At 43.0% G+C, this 25,261-nt stretch overlaps 1 protein-coding gene across 1 annotated transcript in view; it reads right to left on the reverse strand.

The window, feature by feature from the left end:
* NOTUM (notum, palmitoleoyl-protein carboxylesterase) overlaps window positions 1–9,452 on the reverse strand; it is a 33,877-nt gene extending 24,425 nt beyond the window's left edge. Inside the window, exon 1 of the mRNA XM_066586501.1 lies at window positions 8,947–9,452. The gene's annotated coding sequence lies outside the window, so the exon portion shown is untranslated. The remainder of the gene's footprint in view (window positions 1–8,946) is intronic.
* Window positions 9,453–25,261: the final 15,809 nt, after the last annotated feature.

Consider the following 25,261-nt stretch of genomic DNA (forward strand, 5'->3'; position numbering starts at 1 on the left):
TATCGTTTGGTGCACAATACAGCTGTTTTGCATAAGCAAACAGCTGCATTGTTCTCCAGGCTTACAACTCGTGTCCTGCTGTGAACTACCAGCAGGACACGAGCTGAAAGAATCTTATCAGTGCTGCTGGCTGTGATAACAGCCCTCACCGCTAATAAGAGTTTATTGCTCAATTCAAGAAAACTAGAATTGAGCGAGGAACGAATTGTGCACGAAAACTGCACGACGCCCATTCATTTAGACGCAACGGTTATCACTCAAAAAACGGCTTTGAGTGAATTTTGAGCGATAATCGTTGTGTCTAAATGGGCCTTTAGAGATCAGAATTTTGCCCCAGAGATATATGCTAATAAATGATGATCCTATCTCATTAGTATTGCATTTTCTCTTAGTACCCTATCCGCACCCAAAGCCCTGCCTGACTTGTGATTGCTCAGGTATAGCATAAGATAAAAAATTTAAAAAAAGAAAGCAATAGAGTGGCCTGCAGCCTTAATGGTAGGCTGCTGGCACACAAAGGCAATCAAATACTGGATATGGGCGGAATATATGTAATCTGGGTAAAGCTCAATATTAACTACCGGTCTAAGAGGTTTTTTTTCAGGGGAAACCACCAGACACTTCCTATTAATTTTTTCTATTAAAATTGCACATTGCAGCAGAAATGAAGAATTATGAGCCTACTGAAGCCCATACACAAAAGTAATGCATGACTGCAGAATAAATAGGAATCCCAAGAGGAAGACCTTAAAATATCTCTATGTACCCCTATTAGGAAGCACGGCATGAGATTTCCAAAGTGGATAAACACTTTTGGGCATATCTATTTTTCTTTGTACACCAATTTTTTGCCATACAATAGGACTTTTACACCAGAATCTGCCACATTTACAAAACGTGGATGGGACCTAGCTTTAGGAGTAGGTTTCACACAGTCAAATTTACTGTAATGTACGCCAGAAACAGGCAAATATAACAAAAACCTATGGCAGCTTGGAGCTGATGTTGGTCTCCATCTGGCATTTGAAGGTAGCGCTAGAAGAAACAAATTTAGTAAGTGGCATGTCCCTCATAGGGCTCATTCACATCAGCGTTAGGGGATTCCGTTTTCCTGCTTTGTTTGGGAAGCAGGAAAATGGCACCCCCTGGCCGAATGGCTCCATCTGGTGATGGAACCAAAAGGCACATAATGGGACCCCATTGACCATAATAGGGGTCTATTTAATTTCCCGCAAGCAGTCCGGCATTTTGCCAGTATTTACAGGACAAAATAGAGCTGCTCGCAGAGCAGAAGGTGGAAGGGGAGAGAAGTGGATTTAAGTAGAAAAAGAGGCATTCTAATAAAATATTTTGCAAACTTTATTAAAAAAAATAAAAAAGTTTAGCTACTCTTTAAGGTCCAAGTGAAAGAGGGTTTACTCTCTGATGAGAAGAAGACTTTCATTGGCAATCTAAGGGTGCGGTGACTTGTCGGCAGAATTTTTATTTATGTTCCCATTACTTTTTCCACTAAAATATCAACTGGAAATCAACGTGTTGATTGTTTTCAACTGACATCTATTGTGAAATAAATCTGACCATAACTGCCAGTTCTGGCATATCATAAACAACTGTTTCCTAAAAGGGAATAACTTTTATTGGGTTAGGAATGGTAACAGGTGCCCCAGCTGTGAACTCTCCCTAACAACTCTGCTGGAGGCACGTAGCACAGCAGGGGTTCATCTCTGTTTTTCAAAAAGGAAGAACAAGACCAGGAGATGACAGAAAACTCAATGATCCCTCATGGACCCACAGGAAGCCCCTTAAAGGGTTTCCCCCAGTACTTAAAATTGCTTCAAAGTCACTTTTTTACTTCCTGGTTGCTGCTGATCTGCACATGTGGCTGCTGTAGCCAATCACTGGTCACCTTCTATAGACAGTGATTGGCTGCAGTAGTCACATGATTTTAAATAGCGGGAAACCCCCTTTAAGGATGTGGGAATAATTGTAAAATTGTGGTAGTGTGGAGGCTCCGAAATTACGATGGATGACCACTGATGTACTGAGAAGAAATACATGCATGTGCAAATGCTGGTAGATAACCCAGATATAGTCTATGATCCCTCCGTTTTTTGTAAAGAAAGTGTGTTCGAAAATTGCAGAACTTTTCATTCCACATTGAATAAGCTATTAGCTTTCAGTTCCTTACAACTTTCAACATCTCTGCTCGCTGTTGGTAAATAGAAACCCTATTGCTTACATTCAGAAGCTAAAAACACATCCTGATTATTCTAATTAGCACATACACAGTCAATTAGATGCATCAATGGTGAATAAGTATGTGAATATAAGGTTAATGATTATTTGCATAAAAACCCCTTAAAGGGCAAGTTCACGTGGTGGAATCTTCCATCTGAAAAATCTGATGCGGATTTCCATTTTCAAATTCAAGTGTGGCCGCCCGCTGCAGCAGCTCCCAGGGGTTTTTTCTGGCTTTTACAAAACTCCAAATATTTCATGTGTTTTAACAAGAGAAGGCTACAGGAACAATGCAAGAAAAAATCCAAAAAAGTTAGATGTTAGTAGCAAATATATTGGCTACACAGTTCCTGAGATTTATCCAAACCTGTCATATAACCCAACCCAGGAGATCAGGAGAACAGAGATCATACCAAGTCCAGGAGGTACAACAATGTGAAGCAGCACTTTGTCAGATATCCTATTGATCCCTGCACTTCCCCAACTCCAATGTAAGGAGTTGTACCAAGACTACAAGTTATCCCCTATTCATAGGATAAGGGATAACTTCCCAATCAGTGGGTTCTCAGACCGATTACGAGAACAGGGTTTCATATCTCGCCTCCTTCCCACTGTGAAGTTACTACATCTCCCTCAGTGGGAAGAAAACTGAATGGAGCGCTGGTCGTGCAAGCACATTAGTGCTCCATTCACTTCCAATCGGGCCTCAGAGATACCTGAGCAGCACCCGCTCGGGTATTTCCGTCGGCCCCATTAAAATGAATGGAGTGCCGATCGTGCATACTCAGCCGGCAACTCATTAATTCTGACATAATTGCAGGTGTAGAAGTGACCCCCGCAGTGACAGGCAGCGTGGAACACAGGAGTCCTGTTCTAGAGATCAGCAGGGGTCTCAGCTGTGAGACCCCCAACGTTCAGCAAGTTAACTTGCAATCTTAGTACAACCCCTTTAAGAAGCTATTTATTTTTCCGATTCAGGAAACAGGTTATAATCAGCTCGGATTGGATGAGCTGGATTATTTCTTTCCAATTGTCTAATTGCTGATTGTCATCCTCCTGTGTTAAAATAATGTCAGGAAGTTTGAAGCTATCCTATGTTTGGATCTTTGGTGCAAAAGTCACACAATGTCACTTGTCAAATTGGCATTAACATTCCCAAGTCATTGCAACTACCCAATGGATTGCAATGTTTCCTATATAAAATATACTGGACCTCTCCTATTGGTAATTACAGTTAATGGTTCTGACTGTCAATGGTTTACATTTACTTTATTACGGCACGGCTAATCTCAGGAGTCAAGTAGGGGATATGCCTAAAATTTGATGCTGGAGCATAACTATTGAGGTCTATGGTCTTCATCGTTACCACATGCGTGTATAAAAACGCTTGCATAATTACCACTCCTTCACTATGTAAATCACAGTCTCCATGCAAAATCCCATCTCTTTCTATCCCATACTGAGCAAATCATAGTTTTGTCTCTGTACCATGCAAAGTATCTCTCTTGTCTGTATGCAAAACACATCCCCATTCTCAATTATTCAAATGCCTTACAATATATACCATGCAAAACACAAACCTCATTTATACCCATTAGGTATAGCTCCATATGTCCCTGATTTTACCGTAGTATACTTAATTCTCCAAGACATTGTGAATATTGAGTGAGACTCTATATAGAAACAGTGAATATAACCTGAGGAAATATTAGGCCATAGACCTGTCTGGAAATCATAATACAAATGTAAAAGATAATGTGAAGGGGTCCTGCAGGGTTGAACAAAGAAGACTGACCCAAAACAACTCCTTTTTAGTACCAAGTACCAAGAGCAGCAACACATCTGGTTATCTGTTGTAATGGACCACTGGTGTCCACTAAAATCATTTAATTCAGGGGTCGGTCTTAAAGGCTGATTCTTTTGAGCGATTCTCGTTCTGTCTAAATGCACTGACATCGTGCAGTTTTCATGGACGAGTCGTTGATCACTGAATTCTAGCTTGCTAGAATTAAGAGGTCAGTGGAGCAGGCTGTTATCAGCCGGCTGCACTAATAAGATTCTCTGTGCCTGTGTCCTGCTGTGAATTCGCAGCGGGGCACGGGCTGTAAGCGCAAAGTACACTACAGCTGTTTGCTCATGCAGAACAGCTGTAGTGTTGGTCGAGAGATAGCGGCGGTGTCCCACTGCGCCTGCATAGCTGTATAGTAGCTAATTAGCTACTATAAAGTATGCAAGGATGATCGCTCAAAACTGTCACTCCAACTGTCATTTGAGCGACTTTTGAGCGATAATCTGTCAGTGTAAATGGGGCATAAGCCAGATGGCAGGTGGCAACCAGACATGTTCCATGCCTTTTATATATTCGATGGCCGGGTGCTTCCACCCAGAGCAGAATACATACAGCTATATGAGATCACTAGCAGCATCATGCCCCATCTCTCCCAGCAGAAGCGGTCCCAGACTAATTTGAATGAGTAGAGAAAGCATACAATAGCTGTCAGTACTGTGCGCTCCTTCAGTCTGTTGGCAGGGACCAATGCAGGAGGCTACATAGCCGGCAATGGACTGCCGTTGTGTAGCTTCTCACCGGCAAAAGGCACATTGCTGAAGCTGAGTACAAAGAGAGGCTTTGATGGTACAACAATCGCTCCACAATCAGGTAGGGATGGCCCAGCCCTGCAGTGTTGGGTTGCTTGCGCCTAACTTCTGGAGCTGTCTTCCGAACGTGGCTTCGATTTGTCCAGGCTTTATCTAACTTGTGCTTCAAATTGTTCTTCGACAATATGAAAAGTGGCTACTCATATGCATCTTGTCCACAATATTACATTATATTGCCAGTTTTCAATCTGCCCAAGTCCACATCGTATCAACCTAACTTAAGGGAGAATGTGCAAGACTGTACATACATTAAATGTTCTCTCAAGTCCATGTAGACCATGCATGTGCACTAGCACCAACACTACCCACAGGCATGTTAATCTACACCCACTAACCTACCATTGTGATAATCAGAGGCTTTACTACGGCAGTAAAAGTAAATTTGGTCCTCTTTAAATAAAGCGGTCCCTAAGGCAGACTCCTTTAAATCAGAGTATCCATAATCGCCACTTAAAATAGCTTGCCTGAAGGGACAAACTACGATATATGCTACCTGATCCGATAGAGAGCTCTAATGGTAAGTCAAAAATATCAGAAAAGGAGTTATGTTGATGAAGGTGCCATGATAATGCCGTATCCTATCAGCTGAGAGCAAGGACTGCCCCCCCCCTCACTTTCTTGATAGAAGTTCTAGCAGCCAAACCCACCGACATGCAATAAAAGTTTACAAAGTTAGTTTGTAAGGGGGTTTCCCTTAGAGATTTGCTTACATAAGCCTTATTTACCTTCATCTGGGGGACACCTTTGAGGAAAATGCCTACCAAATAGGTTCTGCTTGCAATATAGTGAGAATATAAAACGCAAACGAACACAAAGAGTAAAGAATAAGTTGTGTATTGTCTCTAGAAGGTCCTCTGTTTCCTCTGTCCCTGCTAGGAACCTCTCTTTTCTCATCACAGTACCCTCTTGCACTACATCTACTCAGCGTCTCTCACTCCCCGCTCCTCCATCCTCCTACCCACACCCCTTCCTTTTCTGTGGTTCTGGGTGTCGCCGCTCCTCTTTGATCTCAGCTTTTTTTGGCATTCTCTTTTTTTCTCCAAACCACAAGCAGTGTCTATGGACTGGGTGAGGGGAGGGGGGGGGGGGGAGAGAGGGTAAACAGAGGCCCAAATCTTTAGCAGAGGGCAACAGAATGATTAATGCAAATGAGTAGTCTTTGATGAGGATTCGTTTGCAGGAATAGTGTCTAGTGAAGCTAAACTTCTGAAGAAATGGTGGATTATATCTAGATGTCCACTCGCAGAGAAAGAAATGTCCTTCCTAGGATAATAGTTAAAGGATCCGAGGTTTTAGAATATGAAATATATGTGATATTTCTGGCTAATACGGCTATTTTTTCTCTACATCAGAATATAAAATAAGATGCAATGCCTTACATCCCTATGATCATGACTGTTTATAGCAGGAGTGCTTCCTTTAGCTGTAGTAGTGCCCCCATAATAACCAATAGGGCATGTTCATCAGCTGACTGATGTCAATGGTGTACAGATAAAATCTTTCAGTCTCTTGCCCATCACTCCATTGAGATTAATGGATTTTAATTCAGTACCATGGACATGCAGAAGTCAATGCTGCAGAAGTGGCCTAGCGACATACCAAGACTTGGGTAGCTTTGGTTTAGAAGATCTTCTACCACATCTTGATCAAAATTACTTATTTGCATAAAGAGCAGGTCCGAAAATACTAGACTTGGAGATCTTCTTTAAAGGGTGCCAAGACACAGGATCAAGACAGATAGGCTAGCCCCCCCCCCCCCCCCCCCCCCCCCAAAAAATGTACATTTTGTTTTATTCTTACCTTTTGTCATCTCTTGGACCCTTTGCAGGTGGACATCTCTGAATACCAACAAGGGCCAACCCAGATTACCAATCTACTATTCTAGGACATCTATAGTTATATGAATCCCACACACATTTGGTAATTGCTAGGTCATTTAATCGGATTCATTGAATCACTTTGGTGATATAAATATAGCAACTTCCGCCCAACGTTCCAGTCCAGTTGAAATGGTAATCACGATGTATGAACCCAGCCTTACATCTGTGCAAACTTAAGTTGGTCATGCACAAAGCTTTTGGACCAATGTCCTGAGAAGTCGTTATTATGGTGACCACTTTAGCTGGCAATGACCACTCAGGGCCGTTTTGAAATAACTGATTGGATTGGAACGTATTGTTTTTAAATAACTTTTGCCTTACTTGATACCAAATAGTAGATGGACTTGGAAAGCTGCATTTCTGACTGCTGGTAACCCCAGTAAAAAGAGGCAGGTGACAGAGAGTCTGCTTGCACTGTGTATTTACTGCACATGATCCAGACTACGCCTGCCAGAACTCGTACACCACACATACAGAACAGCCGCTGTCCCCACATGGCATCCTGATGTTCCCCACTGTTACAAGACTCCAGTCTGCTGCCACTTCATGTCATCACCAGTTTTGAAAAGCAGTCCCACATAATCCTTGTGGCTCCTTCGCTGCACACACGTGGCATCCTTCGTACTACTTCAAAGCACTTGTAGGGCATTGTTAACACTAAGTCACTGTCACCACACCTCAGGCTTCCTGCCGCTTCAGTTCTGCGCCCATGTCATCTCAATAGCAAACTCATTCTATACATATAATTACATGTCAGATTAAAGGAAATCTCAATATTCTTTGTCTGCGTGTACAAAGCATCCCGCGTCCCGTAAATAAATCAAAGCAGATCTGAATGGCTAAATAGGGTAGGTTTTAGGGGATTAAAAAATGCCAAATAGCCGAGCAGGATCATTTCTACTAAAGTTTTTTTCACAGTGTCACTTCCTTAAATTGCTTATCTAAACCTTGCCACTAGGAGCTTTTGAAGCATAATTTAAAGGGATTGTCCAGAAATGTAGCAGATTAGGTCTCCCAGGAAGTCAACTTAATCAAATTCAATCCTACTTACGCAGAAAATACAGCAATGATGTGCCCCTTTGTATCTTGGGCAGGTATGGACATATCTGTATAGGATGTATACTAAACAGACCTTGGGGGTGGATGCAGAAAACTTGTGATTCGAAGTGAATGAGGCTCTGCACATGTTCTGATATTACAAAGTAGACTGTGATATTATGATATGTGGCATTCTGACAATATGTAGGGTACGTCCATTGGGATTCTATGCAGGTATCCTCTATGGATGAGAGGCATGTAAATATACAGTTGTTACTAAGTGGCATACTATTATTTGTAAGCACCGCTTCATAAAACAAGCAATGCAGAAATGTCGCAATGCAAAATGGGACAAAATCCAATTTCCGAAAACCAAAATTGAAAATTTAGTAGAGATCTATGGAGCAAGCTATGAGCACTAATGTCAATGCAGGTAGCGGCTATTGACAGTGCATGTATGTTGCAATGTCACGTGCCAAACTTTGTATAGAACAGTAAATCAAACACACTTCCTTAAGCGTTTATCACAATATATGATGTAGTCAATGCCAAGCTGTGAAAACTGCTCTAGAATTCAACCATCCCTCACTTACAAATGCAAAGGTATCCATGAACCTAACAGTCAGCATCCACACAAAGCCCCGATTGAACTTCTGTAAGTTTCGGTAGCTCCTGTGCATTGTACACATTGTAGTAAAAGGTATAACATGTAGCACTCTATGAAAGGGTGCTGGAAGTATTAAAAATCATAATATCCACTATACTGAATAACAAAGCAGCCCATTTTGGGGGACATCCACCTATAGCTTTTGTCATTGGTAGGGGTCAAGCCTACATAGCACATTTACAGCATCAATACATTTCACACACATGTGATTGCATCACAGCAAGTGACATATTGTAGAAGGGTCTTATAAGGGTTTAAAGAAATATAGTGGAAAGACCAATGATGAAAGTAAGAGAGTCCGAAAGGACCGATCACATGGAAATGAATGACCAAAACATTGTGAAGAACCTCCAGACCACAACTTGTACCTGCAGCCGCAGCGCCCAAGTCAAAGGCCCTCTCTGTACAATGCTCCAATTTGTACTAGTGACATAATGATACATAATAAAGAATAATAATATTTACCTAGCAGACTGTAAATATTGTAACTGTGTAATCTGAGGGCTTCCTCCTCCTTCTTGAAATTTTGACACAAAGTTACTCTTTTAAGTAATTTGTGATCCAAGGCAATAGCAGGGAGAAGGGCAGGTGCTGGCAGAGAAGTTACAGAAGGTGATATCCAGCCAGTGACATTCCAGAAGATGTTGAATATGGAAGGAGAGACAATCCCAGGAGTAGATATAAAGTCTGGTGCTGATTCTGAAGGAGTCCACCTTTGGAGGGCTGAGGTAGGTGGGAAGGTGACCTGATCCCCTCTCCAGTTACCAGGACAATAATCATATAATGTAGATGGAGCTGGATGTAAGGACTGGGGAAGCAGGAGAACCTCTGTGAGCCTCACACACAGCAGCACATCTACACATTTACAAACTGCAAGGGAGGAGGAGGGGGCTTTAAATTAACCCTTTGTGACCTCCCCCTCCTGCCATTTCCTCATTAAGGAGCCGTTAAAGTCATCAGGGTGCAGCCACTTACTGGTCTTTTGCGGGTAAATGGGAAGTAATTTGAGAGGAGATGAAAAGTTTCAAAAGACTGGAGATGAGATCAGCGCGTCCCACATCCGTCCCGGGGATGAAGGGGAGGACTGTACAGGGGTGGAGGGAGAGATAGTGATAGAACAGTAAGGCTCCATCTGATCAGATACTGGGGTGCTGTATGTGGAGGATGAGGGTCCATGTGGTCAGACACTGGGGTGCTGCATCTGATCACTGACCCAGGGGTGCTGGTTGAGGATGAGGGTCCATGTGATGAGACAATGGAGTATTGCACATAATCACTGACCCAGGAGTGCTGGTGGAGAATAAGGGTCCATGTGATCAGACACTGGGGTGCTGCATGTGATTACTGACCCAGGGGTGCTGGTGGAGGATGAGGGACCATGTGATCAGACACTGGGGTGCTGCATGTGATTACTGACCCAGGGGTGCTGGTGGACAATGAGGGACCATGTGATCAGACACTCGGGTGCTGCATGTGACCACTGACCCAGGGGTGCTGGTGGAGGATGAGGGTCCATGTGATCAGACACTGAGGTGCTGCATGTGATCATTGACTCAGGGGTGCTGGTGGAGGATGAGGGTCCATGTGATCAGACACTGAGGTGCTGCATGTGATCATTGACCCAGGGGTGCTGGTGGAGGATGAGGGACCATGTGATCAGACACTGAAGTGCTGCATGTGATTACTGACCCAGGGGTGCTGGTGGACGATGAGGGACCATGTGATCAGATACTGAGGTGCTGCATGTGATTACTGACCCAGGGGTGCTGGTGGAGCATGAGGGACCATGTGATCAGACACTGAAGTGCTGCATGTGATTACTGACCCAGGGGTGCTGGTGGACGATGAGGGTCCATGTGATCAGACACTGAAGTGCTGCATGTGATCACTGACTCAAGGGAGCTGGTGGAGGATGACGGTCCGTGTGATCAGACACTGGGGTGCTGCATGTGATCACTGACCCAGGGGTGCTGGTGAACGAAGAGGGACCATGTGATCAGACACTGAGGTGCTGCATGTGATCACTGACCCAGGGGAGCTGGTGGACGATGAGGGTCCATGTCATCAGACACTGAGGTGCCACATGTGATCATTGGCCCAGGCATGCTGGTGGACGATGAGGGTCCATGTGATCAGACACTGAAGTGCTGCATGTGATCAATGACTCAAGGGAGCTGGTGGAGGATGACGGTCCGTGTGATCAGACACTGGGGTGCTGCATGTGATCACTGATCCAGGGGTGCTGGGGGAGAATGAGGGTCCATTTGATCAGACACTAACGTCGCTCATGTGATCATTGACCCAGGCGTGCTGGTGGAGGATGAGGGTCCATGTGATCAGACACTGAAGTGCTGCATGTTATCACTGACCTAGGGGTGCTGGTGGAGAATGAGGGTCCATGTGAGCAGACACTGAAGTGCTGCATGTGATCACTGACTCAAGGGAGCTGGTGGAGGATGACGGTCCGTGTGATCAGACACTGGGGTGCTGCATGTGATCATTGACCCAGGGGTGCTGGTGGAGGATGAGGGTCCATGTGATCAGACACTGAGGTGCTGCATGTGATCATTGACCCAGGGGTGCTGGTGGAGGATGAGGGTCCATGTGATCAGACACTGGGGTGCTGCATGTGATCACTGACCCAGGAGTGCTGGTGGACGATGAGGGTCCATGTGATCAGACACTGAGGTGCTGCATATGATCACTGACCATGGGATGCTGGTGGAGGATGAGGGTCCATGTGATCAGACACTGAGGTGCTGCATGTGATCACTGACCCAAGGGAGCTAGTGGAGAATGAGGGTCCATGTGATCAGACAGTTAGTGATCACTGACCTAGGAGTGCTGGTGGACGAAGAGGGACCATGTGATCAGACACTGAGGTGCTGCATGTGATCATTGACCCAGGGGTGCTGGTGGAGGATGAGGGACCATGTGATCAGATACTGAGGTGCTGCATGTGATCACTGACCCAGGGGAGCTGGTGGAGGATGAGGGACCATGTGATCACACAACTGGGTGTTGTATGTGATAACACTTAAGGACCCAAAGGTGCTGGTGGAGTTTGATGGTGTCACATGATCACAATTACGGATCCTGGAGTGCTGTACGTGATCACACTTAGGCCAGATTCAGACAAACATATTTGCACAGCGTATTACGGAAAAAGAATTTGTGCGCGCAATACACAGTGAATAGTACCCATTGATTTCATTGGGTTCATTCACAGGAGCGCATTTTGCGCGAACATTTTGTTTGCACAAAAAATATGCAGCGTGCTCTATTTTCTTGCGTATTTCGCAGGAAAAGGGCACATATTGAATAAATTACACTAATTGCTGTTTTCATTGAAAGGGAGTATGGCTGCATGCTTTTTGTGCGTGCTAATGCACACGATTTGCTTGTGCAAAAAGTACAGAACAAAACACGCACGTGCACACTTAAATATGCAACACCCATTGTGCAAATCCGTGGCACAAATGCGTGGATAAATGCACTCATGCTCATGTGACATCAGCCTTATAGCGTATTCATCATTGCACTCTGAGTATGGTCAGAGTGCAGAAAATGTGCTCTGCCTGTTCATCATTGCCAGGAGCATCTCTGGAGCACATGCTCTGGCTGCTCATCATTATTGGAGGACACTCGGAGTGTGCTGGCTGAGCTTCATCCAAAACACAGTCAAAACATAGAGACATTTCTCTGTCTCATAATTACTTAGAAGCGTGTATAGACTGATGACAGAAGTGTGCATAAATGAAAGTATTTTATTGGTTCACTGCAATTTTTTTAACTTAAAGAGGTTATCTGCCCTCTATTTCACTGATGACCTATAGTCATCATAATAAGTGAACATTAAAAGGGTTGTCTATTTGTAAACTATTGATAGTGTATCCTTAGGATAGGTCATCAACAGTAGAATGACATGGGTCCCTGGCTTTGGACTCTCACTAGTCATCTGTTCACTGGGCCAGTATATTAGTGTACTGAGCTGATTTCTGCAGGAAGCAGACAGCTCCATTCTTACTATAGTGGCCAGGCTTGGTATTGCTGACTAAGTTCTCACTTAACAAACCTGGCCATTGCCATAAGAACAGAGCTGTCTGTTTCCCCTCTTAGTGTCTTAAAACAAAAACATTGTGGCCAGTGCCACCAATGTTATTTTTGGATGTTATAAACAAATACACAACACGAGGAGCCCAGCCAAAATCATAGCACCTTACTCCCACACTCAGCCAGTCGGGTCACACCTGTATCTGTCTGATCCTGGGTGAACCCCCTGAAGAGGACCGACCATATTCAAGCACTGATGGTTGGCTAGTTGCACAAACATGGCACACCCACTGTAAGATTCTACTTCATGATTTAAACAAACAACTACAGCCAGACCTAAACCTGACCATGGGTTCTACTCTTTCTCTCCAAGGGGGTCAAGTGGGTAATTCAAAACCTGTTCTGAGGATTCCCCCACCTGATCCTTCTTTTATATCCATAACCTCGCCCACATTTAACACATGGCCCAATTCCAATCGCATATTCCAATTCCGTTGCATATTGCCTTTTGTCTGTTGGACAAAAGGCTTCAGATACTCTTTCCAGTGCCATCTTGGCGTACCCAACCTCACTACACCTATTTTTCCCTATTCCCCATTGGCCCCTTTATGTCTCCTTATGCCAAGTCCCTGCCCCTTGTCACTCTTAACAGTTTTGTAGGGCACATACAGTAGAGCTCATTGGTGGGGAAGATTTGGCAGATAACTCCGTGTGTATAAAATGACTGGAATAATTTGGTATTTAGGAAATATACTCCTACACGTCAACATATGGAAATCTGAAATAGGTAATTTTCTTTCCATTTACTTATATTTTATGCCAAAATATACATCAGTGTGTACACATAGTGACAGGAGTAAATCAGTCAGAGTGCAGGGCTTGATTCTTCGGTGTATCATTTTGTGAATGTGAGCAGACTTCCTGCAATGCGGCCAAGTAGCATATGCAAGAATAAATAAGTGTCTGTTGGAATTGCTTGGATTTTTGCATTGATTACAGAAAAAATGTGGTCAATTATCTAAATCACAATTATAGACAAACACAATCTAACTAAAGTAATAACACACACAGGTAGGGCGATTTCACATCCTGGATGGAACCTCCGGCCAGAGGTTTTGTCACAGATGTCACAGATGTGGTTGAGAATACCGGAAGAAAAAGCATTGCACTTTTTCTTCTGTCCAAAAGCTGGCCAGGTGGGTGGAGAGCGGGCGGACCCCATAATAATCAATGGGGTCCACCCGGTACTGTCTGGTTCCGAGATGGAGCCATTCGGCTGCGGGGATTCCCCTTTCCTGCTCCCCGAATGGAGCAGGAAAGCAGATTCCCTAGTGTAAGTGTGAAAGCACCCTTGTACTGTTCATGTATTTTATGGACCTCATTGAATAAATATCCACAAGGCAAGGAGAAAAAGTAAAGGTAGCTTTACACGGAGCAACTATCGTTCAGACAGTTGCTCAGAAAAGTCATTGAAGCATATGAACACAGTCGTTTGTTTGCCTTTACAAGAACAATGATTGTTCAGTAGTTGTTTGCCATGAGACTGTTCATAGAGGGGATCTCCATGCAAATTCATTTATAAGTTGTTCAAATTTGAATGATTGTGACTTTAACCCCTTCATGGTGCGGCCCTTTTTTTTTTTTTCCATTTTCATTTTTTCCTCCCCCCTTTAAAAAAATCATAACTCCTTTATTTATTCATCGACGTCGCTGTCTGAGGGCTTGTTCTTGCAAGACGAGTTGTAGTTTTTAATAGTGCTATTTAAAGTACCATATAATGTACTGAAAAACTTTTACAAAATTATAAGTGGAGTAAAATGAAAAAAAAACCGACACTCCGACATCTTTCAGTGCGTCTTGTTTTTACAGGGCACAAACTAAAACAAAAGCGACCTGATAACTTTATTCTACGGGTCAGTATGATTACTACGATACCAAACTTGTATAGTTTTTTTTTTACTATACTACACTGATCAACCCAGTCAGTGATTCTGTCATAGATGGAAATTAGATTAGTCTGGCATGACTTGTTTGTTACAAACCTATGCTGGCTCTGGTTAATTACTCCATTTTTATCCAAGTACTTGCATATATGCTGTTTAAAAATTTGTTCAAAGATCTTTCCCTGTATGGAAGTCAGGCTCACAGGCCTGATGTTTCCTGGATCCACCTTCCCTTTTTTGAAGATAGGGACAACATTTGCCCTTTTCTAATCTTCTGGCACTTCTCCTATTCTCCAGGAATTTTCAAAGATTATGGGGAGTGGTTCAGCAATTACCTCTGCTGCTTCCTTTAGTATCCTAGGATGTCATTCATCTGGACCTTGAGACTTGAATTCATTTAATTTAGCTAAGTGTTCCTTCACCATCTCTCTGCTTATAAATGGCCTGCATTCTTTTATTCCTCCAATAGCACAGGGAAGATTAGTTAATGCTCAATCTACTTTCTGAGAGAAAAGGGATACAAGAGAGGAATTTAAAGTTCGGCTTTCTCAACATCATTCTTAACCAATTCACCATTTTCATCTTCTAAGCATCCAATAGCATCTTTGACTTTTCTTTTGCTTTTGAGATACCACCAAAATCCTTTTTATTGCTTTTAGCCTCTGTTGCAAGCCTCAATTCATTATTAGCTTTTCTGACACTTGCCCTACAGTTTCTGCAGACTGCGTTATATTCTTCTTCCATTTTCTTAGCATATTTTCCTTCGTTTTTTAACATATGTGCAAGTTCTGCGTTCATCCATCCTGGTCTCTTTAAATGCTTCCAATTCTTCCTTCTTTTAGGGATTAACGATTGTGCTTTGAGAATCTCATTTCACAATATTTCCAAACCTTCTTGGACATTTCTGTCCTTAAGGACATCCAGCCATTTGATTCTTTCTACCCTCTTTTTTAGTTCATTAAAATCTGCGTTTCTGAAATCCAACCTTGAGGTCTGAGTTTTCTCAGGTCTTCCTCCCCTTTTTATCCAAAATTCAAGGATAGCATGATCACTGCCTCCTAAGGTCCCAGCCACCCTTGCTTCCTCAACCATTTCTTCCCTGTTGGTAAGAATTAGGTCCAAGATAGCAGATTCCCTTCTTTTCTCTTCTACCTTTTGGAAGATAAAGTTGTCAGCAAGAGCGGATAAGAATTTGTTGGATCCATTACTTTTACCTGAGAGAGATTCCCAGCAAATATCTGGATAGTTCAAATCTCCCATAATCACTGTTATGCTTTTTTGAGAGCTTGACCATCTGATGTAGAAATAGTTCATCAATATCTTCTGCTTGTCCAGGTAGCCTATAGTAAATGCCTACAATGGTGTCCTTTCTGTTGTTCTCTCCTTGTATTCTCACCCAAACAGTTTCTACAGAACTACCATGTTCTGAAGCTTGAATCTCTGTGGAGATGAATGTCTTCCTAACATACAACGCAACACCTTCTCCCCCTTTTTTAGGTCTCTTTCTTATAAATAGGTTGTGTCCTTCAAGCCTTGTACTCCAATCATGTGTATCATTCTACCAAGTTTCCGTGATGCCTATGACATCATATTTCTCTTCCTGTGTTAGGAGCTCCAATTCTCCTTGTTTGTTTCCCATGCTCTGTGCATTTGTGTAGAAACATTTTAGTTTGTGATCGGTGTCTCTTGCTCCTCTACTTTCCTTCTGAATTTTTTGTCTTTGTTCTTTCTTTCCACTTCTAATAGCTAGGTTCTCAAATGTATTAATAGGCTGTATATTTTTACCTGGCCTTTCCCTTCCCTTCCCATATTGTTCAAGTTTAAAGCTCTCCTAATGAGTGAAGCAAGGCACCTGCCAAATATATGCTTACTTGTTTTTGTAAGGTGCAACCCGTCTCTAGCAAGGAGTCCATCATATAGGTAATTCACTCCATGTTCTAGAAATCCAAATCTTTGCTGGCTGCACCATCGACGTAGCCAGTTGTCACCTCTAGAATCCTGTTCCATCTTATTCCATGACCATCCACTGGGAGGATGGATGAAAAGATTACCTGTGCTTCTAGTTCCCTCACCTTTTTTTTCATATTTTATTAGCAATATCTGTAAAAATCCAGGTAATTCCATATGGTTCACTTACTTTTCTTGCAGCTATATTTACAGCTTACTCATAAGCAAGTTGTCTTGCAAATGACTCTGTTGAGTCATGTATTTGGGATTTGTATTTTTGGCAATTAATAATGTCAGTATAGGGATTACTGACTTTACAAATAGGAGTGATTTTGCAGATGCCTTTGTATGATCCATTTACGCAAGCTGTATTCTATGAATGGCATTCAGATGTTTGGAAATTAAGAAAATACAGACTGATGTAGATGAAGTCTGTGTTCTGCCTATGGTGCCATCAGGAAATTACATCTCCGCGCTGTTGCTCTTTGCTATTATCAGAATTACTATCCTTTGCATAGTGAGAGGTTCCAATAATAACATTATACTACACAATTGCCCATAATTCAATGAATAGTTGAAACAACTCTACAGCCAAGGAGATTTCCATAAAATGTCATGCCTCGGCTTTTCTTTCACAATAATCATGCTAATAGCATATACAGTGCTGATAGACACGTTTTGTTGCCATGACTGCAGACTGCCGGTTACTTCCCTGGCCATAGGGGTTAATGGATGTCTATGACAGTCACTGTGGAATCTGCTCATGCCTATTGTTAAACATCGCCAAAGTTCCCGTTGGTGATGAACTTCTCTTTAGTAGAAAATCGAAAGTGTGCATTCTGCTAGCTGAGACACAAACTGAAATGAGGAGTTGTCATTTTGCTACAAAACTTGGCATGCAGTTACATCTCAGGCTGATATGTAATGATTAGAGTTGTGGCATGATTAGATGAATAGTCTTGCCATCTGAGGCCCTAAAAGCGGTTCCACCTTTGGCCTATGAACAAGCTCTCAGAGGCTACTTGTGTCTAGTGGACCTCCTTTTCCGCTTGTGTAGAGCTTGTTTACCACTAGACATGCCTGTACGACCCAATCAAAGAGATTTCGCCCAGTTAACGGAATTTGAGAGGGGGCGCATAATTCGAATGCAAGAGACTGGATGGTTGTATCAATAAATTAGCCGCTATCTGGGCCATTCTTTCCTGACTTTTAGGAGGTGTTGAGACCAGTGGATGCATGAGGGCCCGCACACAAGGTGACCGAGCTCAGGACATCCAACAAGCATGAGCAGCTCCAACTGTTTTGTTAGCCGCCATCCAGAGACAGGTGACGCCATCGTTACAGTCCCCTGTGTCTGTCAGAATCATTTCCAGGTGTTTGGCTAAAGGTCATTTGGTCTCACAACGCCCACTACATGTACTGCCTTTGACACCCACCCACAAATCGCTTATGTTTGCAGTGGTGTCGTGAATGATGAAACTGGACAGCTATGAAGTGGAACCGGGTTGTATTCAGTGATGAATCTAGATTTAGTTTGGGCAGTGACGATGGCCGTATTCATGTCTGGAGACCTGGGGATGAGCGCCTCAATCTTGCCTTTGCTGTGGAGCGGCACACTGCCCCCTACTGGTGTGATGGTCTGGGGGGCCATTGCATATAACAATTGGTCACCCCTAGTACTGCTATGAAACACAATGACAGCTCAGCGATATGTTCAGGACATCCTGCAGCCACATGTGTTCCTCTCATGGCGGCTTCCAAGAGGCATTTCCCAGCAGGATAATGCTCGGCCGCACACACAAGAGGGTCACAGGAGTCCCCACAACATTGCCACACTTCCGTGGCCTGCCAGGTTGCCAATAGAACATGTATAGGACCATATCGGTCGCTAATTTTGACAGCCTACAAGTTGGCAAGATCTAGAGTCTGTTACAGCAAATGTGGACCGATATGCCGCAGGATACCATCCAAAACCTGTCTGCTACATGCTCATCCATATCACATCTTGTATTTGAAGCTAGAGGTGCCCCAACAGGGTCCTAAAGCCTTCTTTCAAATTTGCAGCTTTCCACAATAATCCTTTTGCACTGACATTGTAAACACTTATATCATTGTTACAATCACACAGGAAAAGTTTCATTTGATGCCTTCTAGGTGCTTGTTTTTGTGACTGGTTGTTGATCCGGATCTTGGAGCCAGGTAGGAACTTTCAAAACGTTGATCCAGGGATTATTCTGACTGCCATTATGGAATTGGGAAATAATTTTTTCCCCCAATGGGCTAAATTGGCTTCTGCCTCATTTTCTTTTGCCTTTCTCTGGATCAAAAAGGGGGTGGTGGAAACAGGCTGAACGAGATGGACGTTGTCTCCCTTCAGCCTAACATACTATGCTACTATGTATGCTACTATGAGTGTATTTTGGTCTCCTGCACTTACAGATGTTGGGGCAACACTCACTAATGGCTGCTATTACATGTCCATAATGGTCTGTAAAGTTGCATACTCATGTTTTTGCTTCCTTTCTGTCCTGCATGTGTCTATATCCCAATTTTAGCATTCTACTCAAGGAACAGGAAGATTTGAATACACAAGACTTTAAGCTCCTCAACTAGACAGAAGAGCTCAGTTTATCCAAAAGGACATGGTTGACGATCTGACAAGCATCTTATTATTATTGTAAACTTAAATCATCAACTTGTTTATTATTTTCTAAACAGTCACTGGGCATATAGCAAAACTTTTAGTCCCTGGACAAGTGTAGTGAATGCCATTGATCAATCCAACACAATGGCACCCCTCAAGGGTGGAATATATAAGGCAGCAAGTGAACAGTCAGTTCTTGGAAGTTGAAAAATGGATAAGTGTAAGGATCTGAGCGACGCTGACAATGAACAAATTGTAATGGCTAGATAAATGGGTCAGAACATCTCCAACAATAGCAGATCTTGTGGGGTTTTCCGGTATGCAATGGTTAGTACCTAGCTAAAGTTTTTCACAGGAGGTTAGTCAGTGAATCAGCACTAGGGTCATGAACGTCCAAGCTCTTTGATGTGCAGAGAACGAAATCTATTCTTCTCTGATCTGATCCCATAGAAGAGCTACTGTAGTACAAATTACCGACAAAGTTCATACTGGATACAATAGAAAGGTGTATGGGGCTGCGAAGCACAAACTAGTCAGATTAAACATGCAGACCCCTGTCTACAACCAAAAGTGCCTACATTGCGTAAGTCAGCATCAGAACTGGATTATGAAGCAATGGAAGGAGGCAGCCTGGTCTGATGAATCATATTTTTTTTACATAATGTGGACATCCTGGCGTGTGCATCACTGAGGCCTCCTGTCCACGTGCGGGTCGGACCCCGCATGTGGATTCCTGCAGCAGAGTTCGACCCAATGCCTGGCTGGTGACCCTTGTGTGGCTGCCTGCAAATGGGCGGGTCAGACCCCACATACGGGATTCCCACAGTGGAGTTTGACCTGGTGCCAGGCCTGCTTACCTGTCCGGCGTCTTCTCTGTCTTCTCCTGTGCTTCCAATGTGCCAAACGGCACATACACAGCACAGGGGATGTGGCGTCGTCGCTATGACGATGGCATGGCCTCCTCTGCTGCGAATGTGCTGGCCAGCGCATGCGCAGTTGAGAGGTCGCCGCGCCGTCGCCATAGCGATGACGCGGTTCCTGCGGCCATTCTGCAATGATGATTGTGGAATGGGCGCAGCATGGACGGCTTCCATTGACTTCAATGGAAGCCGGCTCTGGGTAGCCCGTGGAAAATCGCAGCATGCTGTGATTTCTTTCTTGCGAGCAGAAAATCCCAATCGATTTCCGCTCATGGGCAGGAAATCACGTTTTTCCATAGCATGCTATGGGGTGGATTTGTTGCGGAATCCCGCTCCAGATTTCTCAATGTAAATCTGCCCATGGACAGGAGGCCTAGGGTAATGTCATTATAAGAAACTGTGGGTTCTAGCATTTATGTGGATCTTAATTTGCCACGTACCACCACCTGCCCAGAACATTGTTTCAGGCCAAGTACACTCCTTCATGACAACAGTATTCCCTAATATCTGTAGCCTCTTTCATTAGTCCCCACCAGACTACAAAAAGTTATCAGGAATGGTTTGAGGAACATGTCAGCCTTCAAGATATTGAATTTGCCTCAAATTCCCCAGATCTCAATCAGATCGACCATCTATGGTATGTGCTGGAAAAACAAGGTCGATCCATGGAGGCTCCACCTTGCAGCGTATAGGACTGAAAGGATCTGTTTCAGTAGCATGAGGGGGACCTACACAATATTAGGGGGCTAGTTATAATGTTACGGCTGATTGGTGTACATATCATCACTAGATGTAACATTTAGGTTTATGAAGGTGATGTAGAGATGACTATCCAACATATTAACCCAAGGGGAAGACCAACCCAATTAATAGTTCTAGGAAAGGATGCTTTCACATGGTTCAGGTACTGTTAAAAGCTCATCTGATAAAATGTTTCGTTCTTGCCGTGGTTCTGAACGCAAATGTGATTTTATCAAGTGAAACATGTAAAATAAATTGCAACTACGTCGAAAACAGTTGCAACCTTCCAGACACACGGAGTGAAGCTGCAGCTGCATCCCCTTCCTCCTTTCTTCAATTTACTGTTTTGCACTGAACTGATTTTTTGGACTCTCTCACTTATTATGAGGCATCTAGTAATTTTTCATGCAGCACGTTGGCAGTGTCTCCCTGCTTGAGGTTTTATTTTGTATTCACCATGGCCAAACTCCAAAAATACTAGTGGTATTCTTACCACCACCAACTAAAACACTCTTTTTAGAGCTCATGACAGATGTTTAGAATTAGTCTATGACACCGCACTTTTTAGGAACATGCACTGATTTCAGTAGCATTATCATTGATGGGGAGTTCCCTCTCACAAAACCCCAAAATTTTTATCCTCCTATAATAACAGTGAAACATGTCAAAAACTTTTAAAAGGGGAATAAAATCTTTAAACGATGCCTCAACCTTAAATATTTATATAACCTCTACTTACTCTTCATAAGGGACCTAAAACACCCCCAAACCAATGTTGGAAGGTTAAGAAATAGCCATTAAATATTGTGGATCTGACGTTCATTGTTAAAGCATACCTGACTTTCCAGATAACTTTTCAAAATAAGCTGCCATACATGCCACACGAGGAACACTGTTTCCAGCCATTGTATGATTTGTATTCTGTATAATCATTTATCATGATTTCCCCCCTCTGCAGTCTGTACATCTGATTCGTGGTTCTCTCTAAGCTTGTTGGAACAACTTCTTGCTATGTTTTGTACTATATAGAGAACATAACATAATGGATGACACTAGAGAAGTACTGAGCAGTGGAGATGCGAATAAACAACAGTAAATAACTCACCATTACTCTAACAGCAGGTCTGTGTGAGGCTCTGCTTCTCTCCTCCTTTTGCCTCTCTTCTCTCTATAGACGTCTATGGGAAAGATGACTCATCACTTTCCTTCACTTTCTGCTCTCACTTCTATTACGTCTGTTACTAGAGAACAGCATCACTTGACAACATATAGTGGAAGGCAAAATAGAAGGAAGAGAGAAATGGCTAGCATTTTCGAAGTTTTTTTCAGCCCAAAAACAGGTAATTAAAATGAACTGCACATTTGTTCGTTATCACATTGGCCATCATACAGGCGATCATTTAAGCGAGTTTACTACTAAAGACACGTTTTACCTATCCACATTAATAAATGTATGATTTCCAGAGGTCCCAGCAGTGGGACCCTGCAATTATACACTTATCAGCTATCCCATGGATAGGTATTAAGTATCTTTAGTGGGGAAAACCCCTTTAACCCCTTACTGACACGGCCTATTTTGGCGTTGAGGACCAAGCGATTTTTGGTATTTTTCCATCTCCATTTTTCAAAAGCCATAACTTTTTTATTTTTCCGTCGACGCAGCCGTATAAGGGCTTGTTTTTTGCGTGGCGAACTGTAGTTTTTATCGGTGCCACTTTTGGGTACATAGACTATATCGTAACACTTTTATTATTTTTTTATGATAACAGGGAGAGAAAACGCATCAATTGTGCCATAGATTTTTTTTACAGCGTTAATCATGCAGCATAAATGACACACTACATTCTTTCTGCGGACCGGTACGGTTACAACGATACCAAAATTCTTATATTTTTTTAGGTTTTTACACTTTTTTGCAATAAAAACCCTTTTTTTTTAAAAATCTTTTTTTTTTCTCTATAGCTGCATTCAAAGTCCTGTAACTTTTTTATTTTTCTATGTACGGAGCTCTATAAGGGCTTATTTTTTGCGAGACGAGCTGTAGTTTTTATTGGTACCATTTTGGGGAATGTACAGCTTTTTTGATCACTTTTATTGCATTTTTTGGGAGGCAAAATGCTAAAAATTAGCATTTTGCCTTTTTTTTTTTTAGCGGTTTTTTTATGCTTTTTGCCGTACAAAATGAAAAGCGTGTTCAACTTTTTGTACACTTCTACTTAGATCTAGGCAGGGAAGGGGTTAACAGCAGGGGGCGCATCTCCGATGCCCCCCGGCTGTTGCAGCAGGACACCGGCTGTGACTGACAGCCGGCTCCCGCTGCGGGATAGCGCGAGGTAAGTCATGATCTATCCCAATGACGTAAGGGTACGTCATTTTGCGCAAAGTACCAGCCTGCCATGACATACCCTTACGTCATAGGGCGGGAAGGGGTTAAGGACTTGTTTTTCCATTTTTGTGACAAGATCAGTAGTCAATATAAAAATGAACCTGATGGCTTTTCTTACTATATGAAGCATTTCTTCATGCCATGTATTATTGAAATCGTGTTATAATACTGTAGCACTCTTATCTAATTGACAGGGAATCTTTAGGTCAGTGGAAATAATCTACCTGTCTGTCTTCTATTTATATTTTGATCACTGGCCTTAGAATATAGTAGAAAATAGATGATACAGTAACTGAACATACTCTCTTATAATCAGAGACAGTCTACCTACAATTTTGAGACATGAGCAACATACTATATAGAGATGATGAACTGTCATCCATGTATTCCCTAAAGTACTCCAACCCAACTTTAGGTCAACATGAAACGCAGTAATTTGTTGAAAGCCTGAGTGATAGGAGAATTAAGGTAGAAAGAATTCATCTTTGCTAATTTATTGGCTGTCACTATAACCAAAACCAGAAATGTGAACCTCCATAATGTATCCTACAGCTCGGAGAGATCAGATATCACATTCCTTGATCTTCAGGAGGATGAATCAGGATTACTGCTTCAAATCCCTGCAAGAGGGCTTTAGTTAGGCTTTTACATGGCCGAATGGAAATATGTAAAGAACCCTTACGTCTTGTCTGCACAGCAGTAAGTGGAATAGCTATGATGCTCATCTCCGCGGCTAAGCAGCTAGTATTCATCTGTCCTTTGGACCAGATTATGTCCTCTGTGAAGCCATTGGCATTGCTCTATAATACTGGAGAGTGCACAAGTATCAGTTCTGTTGCTCCTATGAACTTGGGCACGTTTTTTGTTTGTCTTATATGATAGTTCACAAAAAGTTGTAGAACATTTTTTTAAGCGGTTCATTGAAATCGTACAGAAGAGAAAAACTAAAAATGAATCAAGAACAAAAGGGAGGTGAGGTTGAAGTGACTAATATCAAAGGAGCGGGAATAGACCGATAATTCAATTTTATTTTAGTATATTTCTAATGTTCTGTATGTTACCCGCCAGTGACGTGCTGCCTATAGAGGCAGACCAGGCGACTGCTATGAGGTCTACAGGATACAGGAGGGACCGCGGTTGAATGGGCTTGTTCCCCATGCCCAACTTGCTAAATGTATATCCCCTGGACCACCGTCTTACATATACAGTCACACTGAGACTGGGGGAGGAGTCGGTTGATGCATTACTGAGCGCTCTGGTGGCATCAAAGTGACTGTGTATGTAAGAAGATTTCTACTGTCGACCGGTGGTTGGCGGAATAAAGGTTCAGCATGTGGGGCAGTGAAGACAGGGGAACACTATTACTAAGTGGGGCACTATTGCTATGGAGGTCATTGAGGAAGGCACTATTGCTAGGTCCCATAAGGAGACCCCGGACACCTGACATATGTGGGGAGCTGGGAGGGTAGAGTGCTGACTTGTCATGGTGGCACTTACCATGCTCCTTTACGGAGGGACACACGCAGCCAAGGCCAGGGTAGCGCATAGGGATGCCCAATAAACTGAGGTAACAGGGGAGTGATTGTCACGCGTGACGCCATCGTTCCGCTACCCGCCGGGATAAACATCGGCAGGGAAAATAAAGGAGCCTCAGACAGTCTTAAGTACCTCAGGCCCCTGGGAACGGTCAGGGCCTGGAAATAACTTTACTGAAAAACTTCAGCAATACAAGGCACACTTGAACGTAATAACAGTGCAGGCAATTCAATAGTAGTACCTCCACACGGTGATCCAGACTTCAGATCAACCAGTGCGTGACAGACAAAGAGTTTACCTCTATGCGGTGATCCAGACTTGAGACGGCCACGTAGGAAAAAACAAGATATATAGTGTTTCTGCACTGGACCTTGTTATGCACTCGCTCACGCCAGCTCTTGCTCTTCTTGCGTGGAACTCACTCTCTCTTCACAATAGCATACGCAACAAGAAACGTCTCCTGCTCTTCCATGCTTCACTACATGAGGTCTGAAGGTACCCCCATGTACCTGGACTTGCTGAACAGCAACACTCCTGAAGACATGGACCCTTTCCTGCTCTCAGCCACCTATATTTATACCCTCTTTCATATCACATGACATGACAAACC

This window comes from Eleutherodactylus coqui, chromosome 13 (genome assembly GCF_035609145.1).
Source record: "Eleutherodactylus coqui strain aEleCoq1 chromosome 13, aEleCoq1.hap1, whole genome shotgun sequence".
Classification (NCBI taxonomy): Eukaryota; Metazoa; Chordata; class Amphibia; order Anura; family Eleutherodactylidae; genus Eleutherodactylus; species Eleutherodactylus coqui.